This window comes from Amblyraja radiata, chromosome 1 (genome assembly GCF_010909765.2).
Source record: "Amblyraja radiata isolate CabotCenter1 chromosome 1, sAmbRad1.1.pri, whole genome shotgun sequence".
Lineage (NCBI taxonomy): Eukaryota > Metazoa > Chordata > Chondrichthyes > Rajiformes > Rajidae > Amblyraja > Amblyraja radiata.
In genome coordinates this window covers 189,187,542-189,206,908 of record NC_045956.1, presented here as the reverse complement: position 1 = coordinate 189,206,908, position 19,367 = coordinate 189,187,542, and the positions used below count along the sequence as shown (strand labels likewise).

General features: G+C 49.5%; 1 protein-coding gene across 1 annotated transcript in view; it reads left to right on the top strand.

The window, feature by feature from the left end:
- Window positions 1–16,800: 16,800 nt before the first annotated feature.
- LOC116988884 (up-regulator of cell proliferation-like) overlaps window positions 16,801–19,367 on the top strand; it is a 32,431-nt gene continuing 29,864 nt past the window's right edge. Inside the window, 2 exon segments of the mRNA XM_033045927.1 lie at window positions 16,801–16,900; window positions 16,992–17,045. The gene's annotated coding sequence lies outside the window, so the exon portion shown is untranslated.

Sequence of the window (19,367 nt, the reverse complement as noted above, 5' to 3'; positions counted from 1 at the left end):
GCGAGAGAGAGGGTGTGCTGAGCGGGGGGTGAGGTGAGGGGAGGGGGAGAGGTGGAGGGAAGGGGGTAGGGGTGTGTGGAGGGGAGGGGGGTTTAGGGGAGGGACGGTGGGGTAGGGGATGGATGGGAGGAGGGGGAGAAAAAGGGGGGAGAGGAGAGGGGGGAGAGGAGAGGGGGGGAGAGGAGAGCGGGGAGAGGAGGGGGGGAGAGGAGGGGGGGAGGGGGGGAGAGGAGAGGGGGGTAGAGGAGAGGGGGGTTGAGGAGAGGGGGGAGAGGAGAGGGGGTGAGAGAGGAGAGGGGGGGATGGGGAGAAAGAGGAGGGGATGGGGAGAAAGAGGAGGGGAGAGAGAGAGAGAAAGGGAGAGAGACAGGGGGGAGAGAAAGAGAGAGGGATAGGGAGAGAGAGAGGTGGGGAGAGAGAGGAGGGGAAAGAGAGAGAGAGAGTGCCTTTTTACTTGAACCCAAACCCCCCAAACAACCATTTGCAGGCAGTGCTTTTTTACTTCAAACTAACCATATTTTCATTTTCAAACCACATTAAGGGTACTCACAGTTGTGTAGACATTTGTTCAGTGCCATTCAGAGCTCAGAGTGGCCTCCATCTTGCAGAGACTGATTGAGGCACACCACTTCTTGGTTTTATAGTCCCTCCCCCTCCCTCCAGCAGGGGCAGCAGAAAGAATGGTGATTTTTTTTAAACATTAATTTCTCTCTGATTTTTCATCGATGGGAAAAATACACTGGTCCAGGAAGGCAGTTGTGGGCTCTGATCGAGGTGGCCAAATCTGACGGCCGTAGGTGGCGGCGTTCTCTCGGAAATTGCAGCACAGTGGGCCAAATGCGGTCAAGATCAGACTTTTAGTAATATAGACGTATATTGTGGATAGCTCGATTGTAATCATGTATTGTCTTTCCACTAACTGGATAACATGCACCAAAAAGTTCATGTTCATAAGTGGTAGGAGAAGAATTAGGCCATTCGGCCCATCCAGTCTACTCCACCATTCAATCATGGCTGATCTATCTTTCACTCTTAACCCCATTCTCTCGTCTTCTTCCCATAACCCCTGACACTCGTACCAATCAAGAATCTGTGCAGGAAGGAACTGCAGATGCTGGTTTAAACCAAATATAGACACAAAACGCCAGAGTAACTCAGTGGGAGAGGCAGCATCTCTGGAGAGAAGGAATCATTTCAGACATGAATCTGTCCACTTCTGCCTTAATAATATCCAATGACTTGGCCTCCACAGCCTTGTGTGGCAATGAATTCCACAGTTTTTCACTTTTCTCTGCTTATCACTACAGCTCGGTACACGTGACAATAAACCAGGACTCTATGAGCATTTCCCTTGCAACCGCAAGAGATGCTACACGTGTCGCTTTACCACCCCCGTCGACTCCATTCAAGGACCCAAGCAGACGTTCCAGGTGCGACAGAGGTTCACCCGCATCTCCTCCAAGCTCATCTATTGCATCCGCTGCTCTAGATGTCAGCTGATCTACATCGGTGAGACCAAGCATAGGCTTGGCGATCGTTTCGCCGAACACCTCAGCTCAGTCCGCATTTACCAACCTGACCTCCCGGTGGCTCAGCACTTCAACTCCCCCTTCCATTCCGAATCCGACCTTTCTGTCCTGGGCCTCCTCCATGGCCAGAGTGAGCACCACCGTAAATTGGAGGAGCAGCACCTCATATTCCGCTTGGGCAGCCTACACCCTAGCGGCATGAACATTGACTTCTCCCAGTTCCGGTAGCCCGTGCTGTCTCCTCCCCTTCCCAGCTCCCCTTCTCAACCCTCTGGCTCCTCCTCTTCATTTCTTCTTCCCCCCGCGCCCCCCCCCCCCCCCCACCTTGCATCAGTCTGAAGAAGGGTTTCGGCCCGAAACGTTGCCTATTTCCTTCGCTCTATAGATGCTGCCGCACCCGCTGAGTTTCTCCAGCATTTTTGTCTACCCTCTATGAGCATATCCATGGACAAGTGTCCCCAGATTCCAACTCTGCTTCTTCCTCGTGTTTACTTACCTGCATCAGCAACGTGTTGCCTTCCAGTGATGACTTCATCAGGACGTTGAATTTCTCCAGTAGTATTCGCACCGAATCTTCATACTCCTTCTTCTCCTTGCCCTCATAGAGCCTGAAACAAGGCAGCAGTTGGTCAACCGTGTCCTAACCCCTGCCTCTGTCATTACTGACAATCACAACCTTTCATCCCCATGATGGAAATATCAAACAATAGACAACAGACAGTAGGTGCAGGAGTAGGCCATTTGGCCCTTTGAGTCAGCACCGCCATTCAATGTGATCATGGCTGATCATCCACAATCAGTACCCTGTTCCTGTCTCCTCTCCATATCCCCTGACTCTGCTATCTTTAAGAGCTCTATCTAACTCTCTCTTGAAAGCATCCAGATAATTATGAATTCCACAGACTCACAACTCTCTGGGTGAAAAAATGTTTCCTCATCTCTGTTCTAAATGGCCTACCCCTTATTCTGAAACTGTGGCCCCTGGTTCTGGACTCCCCCAACATTGGGAACATGGTTCCTGCCCATAGTGTGTCCAATCCCTTAATAATCTTATATATTACAATAAGATCCCCTCTCATGGGGTTGTGATGGAAAAATAGATCAACCATGATTAAATGGTGGAGTAGACTCGATGGGCCAAATGGCCTAATTCTGCTCCTATGACATGAAATTATGAACTTTATGTGCACTGTGAACAGCTGGATTGTTTTTCATGTCTAGTATTTTTTTAATCACAATGTATTGTAGAATCATAGAGTCTTACAGCATGGAAACAGGCCCTTTGGCCCAACATGCCCACACCAGCCAACATGTCCCACCTACACTAGCCCCACTTGCCTGCATTTGGCCCATATCCATCCAAACCTGTCCTATCCATGAACCCATCTGAATGTTTATTAAATGTTGAGATGGTACCAGCCTCAACTACCTCCTCCTGCAGCTTAGAAACATAGAAAATAGGTGCAGGAGAAGGCTATTCGTCCCTTTGAGCCAGAACCGCCATTCATTGTGATCATGGCTGATCGTCCCCTATCAATAGCCCGTGCCTGCCTTCTCCCCATATCCCTTAACTCCACTAGCCCCTAGAGCTCTAACTAACTATCTCTTCAATCCATCCAGTGACTTGGCCTCCACTGCCCTCTGTGGCAGGGAATTCCATAAATTCACAACTCTCTGGGTGAAAACGTTTTTTCTCACCTCAGTCTTAAATGACCTCCCCTTTATTCTAAGACTATGGCCCCTGGTTCTGGACTCGCCCAACAGGAGTTTAGATCACCCTGACACAGGAGTTTCCATCACCCCGACACAGGAGTTTCCATCACCCCGACACAGGAGTTTCCATCACCCCGACACAGGAGTTTCCATCACCCCGACACAGGAGTTTCCATCACCCCGACACAGGAGTTTCCATCACCCCGACACAGGAGTTTCCATCACCCCGACACAGGAGTTTCCATCACCCCGACACAGGAGCTGCGATCAGCCTGACATGGGAGCTTCGATCACCTCAACGCGGTGGTTACGATCGCCCGACTGCGGATGGTTCGACTGCCCCGACCGCGGGAGAATAAAAGAGGAAGAAGTTTGGACTTTATTGCCTTCTATCACAGTGAGGAGCGTGGGGAATCCGCTGTGGTGGATGTTTATGTTAACTTTTATGTAGTTGTTGCTTTTTGTTTTAGTATGGCAATTTGAATTTCACTGAACCTTAATTGGTACATGTGAAAATAAACTGACCTTGAAACCTTGAATATATTCCACTTGCCTGGTTAGTGGATCACTGTTTGAGGCTCAAAAACAATGAAACTATACATGATTACAGCTGTCCGCAGTGTACAGATACAGGGTATAGGGAATAACGTTTAGTGCAAGATAAAGTCCAGTAAAGATAGTACGAGGGTCTCCAATGAGGTAGATGGGAGGCCAGGACCGCTCTCTAGTTGGTAATAGGATTGTTACCTGATAACAGCCGGGAAGAAACTGTCCCTGAATCTGGAGGTGTGCGTTTTCACACTTCTGTACCTCTTGCCCGATGGGAGAGGGGAGAAGAGGGAGTAGCCGGGGTGCGACTGGTCCTTGATTATGCTGTTGGCCTTGCCGAGGCAGCGTGAGGTGTAGATGGTGTCGATCTAAGGGAGGTTGGTTTGTGTGAAGGCCTGGGCTATGGCCACAATTGGCTGCAATTTCTTGCATCTGTGAGGCAGCAGCTCTGTCAACTGCAGCACTGAGCCTTGCCTCCAACTCAACTGGAAAATATAGGTTTATTCTTGCGCTATCGACGTTTGCAGCGGCCTCTGCAGTCCGTCTGTCTTTTTTTAATTTTTAGTCCCGTTGAGTGTATAGTTTGTAGTGGTTTATATATTGTTTTTAACTGTGTATATGTGTGGGGCAGGTGGGGGAAACTTTTAAATCTCTTCCCTTTAAACCTTTTCCCTGTCGGGTCTCCGTTGTCGTTGGGGCCTAGCACCGTGGAGCGGCCTCCAACCGGAACGACCTGGGGGCTCCAGTCGCGGAGCCTGCGGACCCACCATCGTGGAGCTGGCCGGCATCGGAGCATGGGGAGCGGTGGTGGCCTGCGGCTGCGGCCCGACTCCGGAGCTTCGGAGGCTGCAGCTGCAGGCCCGGTGCACGGTGACATCGGGAGCTCGCGGGTCCCTGGTGGGAGACCGCTTTTTGGAGCTCCCGCAACGGCAACTTCTCCCGCCCAAGTCGCAGGGTTGAAGGCGACCCGGAGCAGGGCCTTACATCGCCCGGCGTGGACTTAACGGCCGCGGGACATGCCATCGGGAGAAGAATGGAGAGCAGGGGAGAGACAAGACTTTGCCTTCCATCACAGTGAGAAGGAGGTTCACTGTGATGGATGTTTGTGTAAATTGTGTTAATTGTGTGTCTTGGTTCTTTTCTTGTTGTATGACTGCAGAAACCAAATATCGTTTGAACTTCATTTGAGGTTCAATTGACAATAAACGGTATTGTAATTGTAAAAAAAAATGTAATTATACTGTTTAATGTTCTTTGACTCTGTGACAAAGGGAAATAAGTGAAGGAATGGGACAAAGGATAACACGGAGGGCTAACATTGACTTTGTTGACGTGTCTGTTACAGAAAAATTATGAATTTAGGAAAGATCTAATCAAACGAGTGGCACAGTGGCACAGTGGCACAGAGGGGTAAAGTGTGAGATTACAAAATGTATTACATCGGATGAATTAGAAAGGGGTGAAGGATAATTCCTAATCTGCAAGAATTACGTAGCCAGATGCATAGTATACCACACAGCGCAGCACGCTGGCACAGCGGTAGAGTTACTGCCTGATAGAGACCCGGGTTCGACCCTGACTACGGGTGCTATCTGTACGGAGTTTGTACGTTCTCCCTGTGACTGCGTGGGTTTTCACTGGGTGCTCCGGTTTCCCTCCACACTCCAGGTTTACAGGTTTGTAGGCCAATTGGCTTCTGTATATTGTCCCTAGTGTGTTGGATAGAACTAGTGTACAGGTATTCGCTGGTCGGCACGGACTCCGAGGGCCGAAGGGCCTTTTTCCACGCTGTGTCTCCAAACTAAATTAAACTATTTGTAGGCCTATTATGAGTTTACCACCAACACTTACTTTTAGTTTTAGAGATACAGCGCGGAAACAGGTCCTTCAGCCCACTAAGTCCACGCCGCCCAGCGATCCCCGCACACTTACACTATCCTAGACACACTAGGGACAATTTACAGTTATACCCAGCCAATTAACCTACAAACCTGCACGTCTTTGGAGTGTGGATGAAAACAGGAGACCCCGGAGAAAACCCACGCAGGTCACAGGGAGAACGCACAAACTCCGTACAGACAGCACCCGTAGTCAGGATGGAACCCGGGTCTCTACCGCTGCGCCACCGAGCCACAAATCGAAGAAAAGCCAATGTTATTCAAATGATCTACTTGACGACCAACTTGAATGATACTCAATGATTCATTGAATGAATGAAAACGCATCACTTTTTGTCAACGTACTTGTAAGCCAAGGTAGCACTGAAGTGCTGTCGAATGTAAGCTTCCAGTACAGCATTGAAGTGTTGGAACTTCCTGTCTGCTATCAGCCCAATGAGAAACACCTGCAATCACAACAAGAGTGAAATACAAGTCAGTTGTGTTGAGAGATACAGAGCGGATACAAGCCTTCCGGCCCACCGAGACAGTGCCGAGCAACGATCCCCGCACACTAACACTTTCCTACAGACAGTACGAACCATTTACAATTTTACCCCAACCAATTAACATACAAACCTGCACGTCTTTGGAGTGTGGGAGGAAACCCCGGAGTACCCGTAGAAAACCCACGCAGGTCACGGGCAGAACGTACGAACTCTGTGCAGAAAGCACCCGCAGCCGGGATCGAACCCGGGTCTCTGGTGCTGAGAGGCAGCAACTTTAACCACTGAGCCGCCTGCCGGGCCATCGGCAACTCCTCCACGGCATACTTTGCCGGTCTGATTTATAGGAGGGATTGAGGGAGAGGGGGAAAGTGGGGGAGGTGAGGAGAGTGGGGGAGGAGGGGGAATAGATGGGGAGGAGGGGGGAGTGGGGGATAGAGGGAGAGGAGGGCAGTGGGTGAGGTCAGGAGGGATAGTGGGGGGGACAGGGGGAGGTGAGGAGTGGGGGGGTAGAGGGATAGGAGGGGGGTACGGAGGGGAGTGGAGTTATGGAGGGAGGGAGGGAGTGACTGAGGGTAGGGGAAGGAGAGGGAGGGAGTGGTGAGGGACGGAGTGGGGGAAGGGAGGAGGAAAGGGGAAAGAAGAGGGAGGGCGAAGAGGAGGGGGAGGGAGTGCTGGGAGATGAGCGGAAATGAGCCGCACCTGCCCAGTTGGGGGCTATGCGTGAGTGGTGCAATATTGCGTTGGGGGGACTGTTTGCATTGGGGGATCGGGTGAGTGGTGGAATATTGCATTGGGGAACGGGTTGCGCTGGGGGACCAGGCCTCAAAAGTGTGACTGGGACCCAACAAGTCCCACTTAGTCTAGTATAATACAGAAAAAAGGAACTGGGAGGTTTATGAAAATCCCAGCTCCTTCCCCGCGCACCGGCCCTGTCTCTCGCCCACTTGGACTCAAACCTATTGCTCCCCTCCTCTTCCCCCTCCACCCATTTTCATTTCTCTAGCTTCACAATTCACAACTCTTCAATCCTTTTGTCTCACGTATTCTATCTTTTCATCTCAACACCTCACACTGTATTTAGAGGTTGCGATTGGAGCTCCAGAGTCACAGTCGGGGAGAATAAAAAAGCAGATATTTGCACCAGCATCCCCACTATAACTTCACTGTTCATTTAGTTTAGTTTAGTTTAGTTTAGGAGATACAGCGTGGAATGAATGAATGAATGAATGAATGAATGAATGAATGAATACGTTTATTGGCCAAGTATTCACATACAAGGAATTTGCCTTGGTGCTCCACCCGCAAGTGACAACATGACATACAGTGACAGTTAGGAATGACACATAAAACATTAAACATTAATAATAAAACATTATTGATTAAGCATGTGAATTAAATAAAATACCAGATCAAAGGGAGGCTACAGATTTTTGGCTGTTGAGTAGAGCTACTATAAAAACTGTTTTTATGTCTGGCTGTGGCAGCTTTGACAGTCTGGAGTCGCCTTCCAGATGGAAATGATTCAAAGAGTTTGTGGCCAGGGTGAGAGGGGTCAGAGATGATTTTGCCCGCTCGCTTCCTGGCCCTTGCAGTGTACAGTTCATCAATGGAGGGAAGGTTGCAGCCAATAACCTTCTCAGCTGATCGGACGATTCGCTGCAGCCTCCAGGTGTCGTGCTTGGTGGCTGAGCCAAACCAGACCATGATGGAGAAGGTGAGGACAAACTCTACGAAGGCCGTGTAGAATTGGACCATCATTGCCTGTGGCAGATTGTGCTTCCTCAGCTGCCGCAGGAAGTACATCCTCTGTTGTGCCTTTTTGACTGTGGAGTCGATGGTGGCCCCCCATTTAAGGTCCATGGAGATGATGGTTCCCAGGAACTTCTTTAATTAAAGACTCCACAGATGTGACTGTGGTGTTGATGGTGAGTGGGGTGAGGGGAGGGGGAGCTCTCCTAAAGTTTACAATCAATTCAACTGTCTTAAGAGCATTGAACTCTAGGTTGCTGTGATGGCACCAGGATGGCAGCTATGTCACTTCCTTTCTATAGGCACCAGCTGTGTCTCTTCTTGTCTGTAGGCAAGTACATCCTCTTTCCAAACTGGCCCTTCCCACCTACTCCGCACTGACCAGCGATCACCCCTACACTAGTTCTATCATACACAATAGGGACAATTTACAGAGGCCAATTAACCAACAAACCTGCACGTCTTTGTAAGTAAGTAAGTAAGTAAGTAAGTAAGTAAGTAAGTAAATGTTATTGATATAGCATGTTAAAATCAACTCGCGTTGAAACCAAAGTGTTTTACATAGAAGAAATAATTAAGTTTCCATACATCTATAGAAAAATAAAAAAAAACAAAATTGACAGAACACATTATAGAATTCAACATGATCGTCCCCGCACAACAGAATCAAAATGTTCCAGTGTGGGGAAAGACATCAGAAAGTTAAGTCCTCTTCCTCTGTGAATCACCCGAGGTCGGGGACTATTTGTGGCCTCCGCAGCCAGTCCGATGTTGTAGGCCCTCTTGCCGAGAAATTGGAACTCCAGCGTCGGGTGAACACTCCTCAGCGGCTTGGAATGTCTGGAGCGGCCACTTCCTCCCCGGAGTCCTCAGGCCGTGCTGGTTGGAGCTCCGACTCTGGCGATCTCGGATCCCAGGCTCCGCTGTGTTCCAAATCCAGTGCCGCCCTCGGCTGGACGTCCGCAGCCACAGCTCCTCGGATGTTGGAGTCGGTGGTCACAGCACTCCGGTGCTAACCGCACGGCAACCCGGGCAAGGCATCGCCCGCTCTGTGACGGTGTTCCAGCGCTGTGCCGCCGCCGAAGCTGTAGTCCCCTGGCCGGTCCCGACAGGAAACGCCGCTCCAGTCCGATGGTAGGCCGCGAGGAAGGGGCGAAGAAGCAGCTCGGAGGGAAGCTGCCTCTCAGACCAGGTAGGGACTAGGAAATAACGTTTCCCCCTTCCCCTCCCCTCACCAACCACATAAAAGAAGACCTCCAACTAACATTTTGTTTTAGGGCCTAAAAATAAAAATAAAAAAGGGTGAAAGGACGGACTGCAGGCAGTCTTTGGAATGTGGGAGGAAACCGGAGCACCCGGAGAAAACCACGTGGTCACAGAGTCATACAATGTGGAAACAGGTTCTTCTGCCCAACTTCCCCTCACCATCCCATCTACAGTAGTCACATCTGCCTGCGTTTGGCCCATATCCCTCTAAACCTGTCCAATCCATGTACCCGTGTAAATGTTTCATAAACCTTGCGACAGTCCCTGCTACAGGGTCTCAGGGAGAACTTGCAAACTCCGTGCAGACAGCACCTGTAGTCAGAATCGAACCCGGGTCTCTGGCGCTGCGAGGCAGTGACCCTATCGCTGCACCACCGTAACGCCGTGTGTGGCATGCCATCACCCTGGCTCAGTGATCCTTGCAGTTTAGGGATTATCCGTCTCCCCGATCCAATTCAACCGACTCAACACATTTTGTAATCTGGCACTTTGCCTCCAACACCAAATGTAATTGTTCACTAATATTTGATGCCACGCCAATTACCCCCTTTCAAACCAACGTGGATCATTTCCAATCTCAGCCCTGCTTGTGAGTTTAGCGGAATACCACAGCGCTAGATTTATTTCCTTTAGCGATTCGGGAAGGGACAATTTAAAATGGACTAGAGCTCCTGCTCCAACCTGTACAGCTAACACAGCTGAGCTGATACAGGCTTCTGTTAGCCTTGCTCTGTATTTGTCTTTGAGTTCCTGTCCCCGCGGGCGCCGAAGAAGAAGGGAAAGTCATGAGGCGAGGTGTTGCGCTGGCCGCTGATCCAAAGTGATGGACAATGAATGAATGGATTGTGAATTAAATGGAATTACATTTCTCCGACAAGCTGGAGAGGGTGAGAGAAGATTTACGAGGATGTTGCCAGGGCCCCAGGGCTTCAGCTGCAATAAGAGGAGGTTGAGCAGGTTAGGACTTTATTCATCAGAGCGCAGGAAGATGAGGGGTGATCTTGTAGAGGTGTACAAGATCGTGAAAGGAATTTATTTATTTATGAGTGGAATATTTGTGCGTCACGCAGGTGGCGCGCGAGAATCCGAAAATCCTGGGGCGCCGCGCGCTACCGCACGTCACTGCATACGCCACCACACCTCACCACACGCCATGCGCGCGTGATGCACGCCATGGGCACGTCACGACGCACATGTCGTGCATTGTCACGCGTAAATGTTGTTGCGTAAATGACGCTCAAATGACGTTTTATTGTCATATGTCCCAGACAGAATAATGAAATTCTTACCTGGACAGGCTAGGGTTTTGAAGAATGTGAAAGGACTGGATTGAAACATATTTAAATCTGAAGGATTGTGCAGAGAGGATGTTTTCTCTTGTGAGGGAATCTAAAAGTAGGATTTCACTGTTTAAAACTTAGGGGTCACCATCTTACCTTCTGGACAAAAGATCGAATAGGCTTATAAATGGATCGACTTGATAAATTTCACACAGAGAGTGGTGGGTCTGTGGAATTCTCTGCCTCAGAGGCCGGTTCTCTGGATACTTTCAAGAGAGAGCTAGATAGGGCTCTTGAAGATAGCGGAGTCAGGGGGTATGGAGAGAAGGCAGGTACAGGATACTGAGTTGGATGATCAGCCATGATCATATTGAATGGCGGTGCAGCCTCGAAGGGCCGAATGGCCTACTCCTGCACCTATTTTCTATGTTTCTATGTTTCTATGTTTCATTTATATACAGAAACATAGAACTACAGATGCTGGCTGGAGTGCTGGAGTACCGCAGCAGACCAGTCAACGTCTCTGGAGCCTGACGAAGGGCCACGATCTTAAACGTCACCTCACAAAGAGTCGCACAGCGTGGAAACAGGCCCTTCGGCCCAACTTGCTCACGCCGACATCTACGCTAGTCCCACCTGAGCCATATTCCTCCAAACCTGTCCTATCCACGTACCTGTCAACATGTTTCTTGGATGTATGATAGTGCCTGCCTCAACTGTCTCCTCTGGCAGCACGTTCCATACACCCACCACCCTCCGTTTAAAACATTTCCTCATTGACAATAGACAACAGACAATAGACAATAGACAATAGGTGCAGGAGTAGGCCATTCGGCCCTTGGAGCCAGCACCTCCATTCAATGTGAGCATGGCTGATCATCCACAATCAGTACCCCGTTCCTGCCTTCTCCCCATATCCCCTGACTCTGCTATTTTTAAGGATCCTATCTAGCTCTCTCTTGAAAGTATCCAGAGAACCGGCCTCCACCGCCCTCTGGGGCAGAGAATTCCACAGACTCACCACTATCTGTGAGAAAAAGTGTTTCCTCGTCTCCATTCAAAATGGCTTACTCCTTATTCTTAAACTGTGGCCCCTGGTTCTGGACTCCCCCAACATCGGGAACATGTTTCCTGCCTCTAGCGTGTCCAAGCCCTTAACAATCTTCATTTGTCGACGAATTGCTTGGAAAATTAGTGATTTTCTTTAGTATGTGGGATAGTGTTAGAGTATGCTAGCTCGTTGGTCGGTGCAGACTAGGTGGGCCGAAGGGCCTGTTTCCATGCTGTATCTCTGAACTGAACTAAACTAAACTAGTGTATAAACTGATTGGTAGTCGGCACGGACTCCGTGGGCTGAAGGGCCTGTTTCTAAACTAGACTAAACTAACTTGGTGTCTGGAAAGTAACTGCTAAACTAACCTAGTGTGGGGTCTGAGGGGTAAATTTATCATACAAAGGGGATCGAGCTGCCAGAGAAGGTAGTTGAGGCAGGGACTATCCCATTGTTTAAAAAACAGTTGGACAGGTACATGGATAGGACAGGTTTGGAGGGATATGGACCAAATGCGGGCGGGTGTGACTGATGTAGCTGGGGAATGTTGGCCGGTGTGGGCAAGTTGGGCCAAAGGGCCTGTTTCCACGCTGTGTCTATGACTCTATGACTCTATAGAATGCTAAACAACTCCCAATCAGAGCGTAACGAAGTGGCCCGGGATCAATTTTGCAAAATAAACACTTCACTGGGGTGATATTCCCTCTCCTGGCATGAAACAACATCACGTGTCAAAGAATAAGCAATGTTCCTGGAAGTCGCAGTCCTTACAGACAAAACTAACGCTGGGCTTGTTTAGATTGTCACCTGCTAGATATCAAGGGAGTAAACTTGGTAATCCTAAACTTTCAGGCCTCAGTTCCTCTGACAAGCGGCTACATAAACAGCACAATTTCCACTGTGTTTAAATTGGATTTGACTCCCTCCAGGTATTTTCGATTAGCATGTTAAGGAAAGATAAATAGCTGTAGTATGATTAATGAGCTTGTTCCATCACCACGGGTCTGCAATGTAAATAAGCTGATGTTTGGTTCTCCATCCATAATCCTGGGTTAATACTTTTGTAATATAGCGAGGAGTATCCAGGGTACATGACGGGACAGGTCAGCGCAAAGCCCCCGCTGAGGGGTTTAACCCCTTCTGTGCCACCCGGCCTCGGTCGGCAAAGCCAGCAGCAGAATCAAGGACCAGTCTCACCCCGGCCACTCCCTCTTCTCCCCTCTCCCATCGGGGAAAAAGGTACAGAAGTGTGAAAACGCACAACCTCCAGATTGGGGCATTGTTGGCCGATGTGGCCACCTATTCCTTCTCTCCATCGATGCTGCCTCACCCACTGGGTTTCTCCAGCATGTTTGTCTACCTTCCATTTTCCCAGCATCTGCAGTGCTTTCTTAAACACTGAGTTAGTCCAGTGTCTTTTTATTGAAGCATAGCCATGGTTACCATGTGAAGAGCTGAAAGACCCTCCATCAGGTTAAACCCTACCTTAAAGATGTGTCCTGCTCCATACAATCCTTTGACAAATCCGAAGACAGACACAAACTGCTGGAGTAAAGGGCCTGTCCCACGAGCATTCGACTGCATGCGGCAAGCGCGACCAAACCGGAAGCGGGGGCCACGCGGGGGTCGCGTGATCCCCGTACAGGGCCTGTCCCACGAGCATGCGGCTGCATGCGGCAAGCGCGACCAAACCGGAAGCGGGGGCCACGCGGGGGTCGCGTGATCCCCGTACAGGGCCTGTCCCACCAGCATGCGGCTGCATGCGGCAAGCGCGACCAAACCGGAAGCGGGGGCCGCGCGGGGGTCGCGTGATCCCCGTACAGGGCCTGTCCCACGAGCATGCGACTGCATGCGGCAAGCGCGACCAAACCGGAAGCGGGGACCGCGCGGAGGTCGAGTGATCCCCATACAGGGCCTGTCCCACGAGCATGCGACTGCATGCGGCAAGCGCGACCAAACCGGAAGCGGGGACCGCGCGGAGGTCGAGTGATTCCCATACAGGGCCTGTCCCACCAGCATGCGGCTGCATGCGGCGAGCACGACCAAACCGGAAGTGGGGGCCGCGCGGAGGTCGAGCGATCCCGTACGAGTTGACGTGAAGTTCGAGTAAGGTCCGCGGGAAGTTCGCGCTAGGTGTACGCCGTCAAGACGCTGCGTGCGGCCTCAATGCGGCTGCGGGCCGACAGGCCGTTGCCGCGCGGAATTTTTGGACAGTGTCAGTTTTTCGAAGCCCTGCGCGATGTCGGGACCAGCTCCGCACAACTCCATACGGCTCCGGCGATCGAAGTGGGACCGGCCCCACGAGGCCGTACGGCTCAAGCCACCACGTTAGGTCGCGCTTGCCGCATGGAGTCGCATGCTCGTGGGACATGCTCTGAACTCAGCGGGACAGGCAGCATCTCTGGAGAGAAGGAATGGGTGATGTTCCTGCTCGACCTGTAAAGTGTCTATCTTCGGTGTAAACCAGCATCTCCAGTTCCTTCCCACACTGTGACAAATCCATAAGGTTTCGCTCATTCCAACCCCCTTCCACTTGAACCAGCTTTGAAAAGTGAAGCCAAATTAAAAATCTCTTTCTGAAGGGATGTCATTTTATCTTAACTAACCCATCTCTGAACATTTACCATTTCCAATCGCAGCTCCTCATGGAGTGGACGACACAGAAGCTGCAACATCCATAGGTTTAAAGTGAAGGGGAAAAGATTTAATAGGAATCTGAGGGGTGGCTTTTTCTCACAAAGGGGTGGTGGGTGCATGGAATGAGTTGCCAGAGGAGGTAGTTGAGGCTGGCACTATCCCAACGTTTTGGAAGGATATGGACCAAATGCAGGCAGGTGTGACTAGTATAGCTGGGGCATGTTGGCCAGTGTGGGCGAGTTGGGCTGAAGGGCCTGTTTCCACACTGTATCACTCAATGACTCTATGAAAAGAAGTTTGATTTCGAGTTCAAGTTCGCGTTTATTGTCACAACCAATGAATACAGTGAAATTTGAGTTACCGTAAAGCCATACTAAGTGAAATGCAACAACACACACAGCCACATCAAATAAAATTTAACATAAATATCCACCACAGTGGAATCCACATTCCTCACTGTGATGGAAGGTAATAAAGTTCAATTAGCTTCCTCCTTTGTTCCCCGTCACGGTTCGGGACCTTTGATCCCTCCGCAGTTCACCGCTGCCGACGGACGGTCCGCTGTTCAAGCCCTCGCGTCGGGATGATGGAAACTCCAGCATCGGGATGGATCGGAACACTCCGTGGCATGGAGCTCCCGAGTCGGCCTCTTTTTACCGGAGGCCGTGGCTTCACGGTGTTAATGTCCACAGGCCCCGCTGGCCAATTAGGAGACTGATTAGGTATGCCATCTCATCCTTGGACCTTGCAGTGCTCCATCGCTGTTCCAACACACAGTAACGCAGGAGGCAGACACAGAGTTGTGAACTCAGCTCGGTTCATCACGGACCCCCCCCCAGCCCACCATTGATAATATGTCGGGAGGCAGTGCCTCCAACCCAATCACCCAACCACATTCCCACAACCATCATTCACTGCTATCACAGCTATGATGCAGCCCAGACCAGCACACAAACCAACCTCCCTTCCTCCATCAACTCCATCTACACCTCACGCTGTCTCGGCAAGGCCAGCAGCATAACCAAGGGCCAGTCTCACCCCGGCCACTCCCTCTTCTCCCCTCTCCCATCGGGCAAGAGGTACAGAAGTGTGAAAACGCACACCTCCAGATTCAGGGGCAGTTTCTTCCCAGCTGTTATCAGGCAACTGAACCAACCTACCGCCAACTAGAGAGTGGTCCTGAGCTACAATCTACCTCATTGGAGACCCTTGGACTATCTTCGGTCAGACTTTACTGGACTTTATCTTGCACTAATTGTTATTCTGTTTATCCTGTGTATGTGCATGGTGGACATCTCCATTGTAATCATGTATAGTCTATCAGCTTACTGGATAGCACGCAACAGGTATCAGGGGAGAAGACAGATCAAGCATGATTGAATGGTGGAGTAGACTTGATGGACCAAATGGACTAATTCTGCTCTGATCTCTTCTGAACTTATGAACAAAAGTTTTTCACTATACCTCGGCACACGCGACAATAAACTAAACTAAGTAACTTGTGTCTCCATTTTACTGGCCCAATGCAAAGTCTCTTCAAAGTATGCCCACTCTATAACTGGAGGTCTATGTCATTCTTTTATGTTTACATGTTATAATAGGACAAATAGGCCATTTAGCCCCGAGTCTACTCCGCCATGCATTCATGTCATATGTTGAGAGAATGGAGCAGCTGGGCTTGTACACTCTGGAGTTTAGAAGGGTGAGAGGGGATCTTATTGAAACATATAAGATTATTAAGGGATTGGACATGCCAGAGGCAGGAAACATGTTCCCGATGTTGGGGGCCACAGTTTAAGAATAAGGGGTAAGTCATTTAGAACAGGGATGAGGAAACACATTTTCGCACATAGGGTTGTGAATCTGTGGCATTCTCGGGTTTAGAAGGTTAATTCCCGGGATGGCGGGACTGCATATGCTGAGAGAATGGAGCAGCTGGGCTCTTATACTGGAATTTAGAAGGATGAGAGGGCATCTTATTGAAACATATAAGATTATTAAGGGTTTGGACATGCTACAGGCAGGAAACATGTTCCCGATGTTGGGGGCCACAGTTTAAGAATAAGGGGTAAGCCATTTAGAACGGAGATGAGGAAACACTTTTTCACACAGAGAGTTGTGAGTCTGTGGAATTCTCTGGCTCAGAGCGCGGTGGAGGCCGGTTCTCTGGATGCTCTGTGTAGTGTCAGTTAGACACTTGGGATTGATTTAATAGTCTGCCTTCTGGTAGCAGAGTCTGTGAGTGTTGCACAGGGGGGGGGGGGGGGGCACGACTCGCAGTCTGCGTGCAGGGCTCCAAGCAAAGATACTATTAACATACTATAAACATAGTAAACACAAACTATTCCCCGCAACGCTGATTACACTGCGAGAGGCATAACTAAAGTCGTCGGGTTTACTGAAATGGCGGATGTTACACTCCGTTGCATACTACACGTCAGTCCATTTGATTTTGCTTGAGTTGTCTATCTTGCTCTGCTCTATGATCTTTGCTGATGAGCAAGGAGACGAAGATCTCATTGCACTTCCCCATCAATAAACTCCATCCGCTCCTTGTTTTTGCAAATCAACCCCCATAGAAACAGTCACATGAAAAGCGAAGGGTGTGGTTGTGGTGAAACTGAAAGCACTGAAGCGGTTAGTAATACCAGGCACACTCTGAGCAGAAGTCACACTGACAACCTGAAGCAGCCAGTCCCCTGTCCGGGACACTGAAGGAAGGAGCTGGTAATCAGTCACTGTGCGTTTTGCTGTCTATTGGTCTGTGTTACACTTATCCAGTGCTGTCTCTGGTGTTCAGTTCACTCACCTTCCAATGTTATTTCTGGCAGAGCGTGAGCGGTGAGATCGTGTGATCGGAGCCACAGACACAACTCTAGTGAGAGGTAAGGACAAGAGAGGGGACAGAGACGGCAGCAGCTGTGGGATTGCCACAACGGAGGTATAGAAGGAGGGCCAGCTAGAGTGGGAGCGGCCGTGTTGGGAGGGATTGTGAAGTCAAACTGCTTCTGCTGAGGTTTAAACCCAAACAGAAACTTACTGAGATACGGCCACTAATGTCAAAGTGCTCACCAACTGACATTCACCCATTTATCTGACCATTCCATAGGACTACGCCCAGCATGGCCCCATCCATAGGTGGACTATCTATCTTCTGGCACAAAAAACATTCTTGGATACGCTTTAAAAACTCTACCGTCTGTAATCCTATCTCATGAAGATGATCTCACAATACTGGGGAAATTCAAATCCCCGATTATTCCAATACAATTTCTCTCTGCAATTTTCCTTGATATTTGCTCCTCTATCTTCTGCTAACTGTTGGGAATCTACTCCCCTGTTTTAACCTCTACCCATATTGTTGCATTTGAAGTGCCTGCTCAATCATACTCCCTCATTCGTGCAATGATGATGTCGGCACTTTGAGTGGTCATTGGCACCCGGGCACTTTGAGTGGTCATTGGCACCCGGGCAACCGTTAATTTCGAGCCCTGTCACAGTTTAAGGATAAGAGGGAAGTCTTTTAGGACCAAGATGAGAAAATCATTTTTTACACAGAGAGTGGTGAATCTGTGGAATTCTCTGCCACAGAACGTAGTTGAGGCCAGTTCATTGGCTATATTTAAGAGGGAGTTAGATGTGGCCCTTGTGGCTAAAGGGATCAGGGGGTATGGAGAGAAGGCAGGGATGGGATACTGAGTTGGATGATCAGCCATGATCATATCGAATGGCGGTGCAGGCTCGAAAGGCCGAATGGCCTACTCCTGCACCTATTTTCTATGTTTCTATGTTCACCAGACTGATTGCTGGAATGTCAGGACTTTCATATGAAGAAAGACTGGATAGACTCAGCTTGTAATCGCTAGAATTTAGAAGATTGAGGGGGGATCTTATGGAAACTTACAAAATTCTTAAGGGGTTGGACAGGCTAGATGCAGGAAGATTGTTTCCCATGTTGGGGAAGTCCAGAACAAGGGGTCACAGTTTAAGGATAAAGGGGAAATCTTTTAGGACTGAGATGAAAAAAACATTTTTTACACAGAGAGTGGTGAATCTCTGGAATTCTCGGGTTTAGAAGGTTAATTCCCGGGATGGCGGGACTGCATATGCTGAGAGAATGGAGCAGCTGGGCTCTTATACTGGAATTTAGAAGGATGAGAGGGCATCTTATTGAAACATATAAGATTATTAAGGGTTTGGACATGCTACAGGCAGGAAACATGTTCCCGATGTTGGGGGCCACAGTTTAAGAATAAGGGGTAAGCCATTTAGAACGGAGATGAGGAAACACTTTTTCACACAGAGAGTTATGAGTCTGTGGAATTCTGTGGTTCAGAGCGCGGTGGAGGCCGGTTCTCTGGATGCTCTGTGTAGTGTCAGTTAGATACTTGGGATTGATTTAATAGTCTGCCTTCTGGTAGCAGAGTCTGTGAGTGTTGCACGGGGGGTGGGGGGGGGTTTTGTTTTTGCAAATCAACCCCCATAGAGACAGTCACATGATTTCTGTGAAAAGCGAAGGGTGTGGTTGTGGTGAAACTGAAAGCACTGAAGCTGTCAGTAATACCAGGCACACTCTGAGCAGAAGTCACACTGACAATCTGAAGCAGCCAGACCCCTGTGCGGGACACTGAAGGAAGGAGCTGGTAATCAGTCACTGTGCGTTTTGCTGTCTATTGGTCTGTGTTACACTTATCCAGTGCTATCTCTGGTGTTCAGTTCACTCAACTTCCAATGTTATTTCTGGCAGAGCGTGAGCGGTGAGATCGTGTGATCGGAGCCACAGACATCACTCTCGTGAGAGGTAAGGACAAGAGAGGGGACAGAGACCGGCAGCAGCTGTGGGATTGCCACAACGGAGGTATAGAAGGAGGGCCAGCTAGAGTGGGAGCGGCCATGTTGGGAGGGATTGTGAAGTCAAACTGCTTCTGCTGAGGTTTAAACCCAAACAGAAACTTACTGAGATACGGCCACTAATGTCAAAGTGCTCACCAACTGACATTCACCCATTTATCTGACCATTCCATAGGACTACGCCCAGCATGGCCCCATCCATAGGTGGACTATCTATCTTCTGGCACAAAAAAACATTCTTGGATACGCTTTAAAAACTCTACCGTTTGTAATCCTATCTCATGAAGATGATCCCACAATACTGGGGAAATTCAAATCCCCGATTATTCCAATAGATTTAGATTAGATTAGATTAT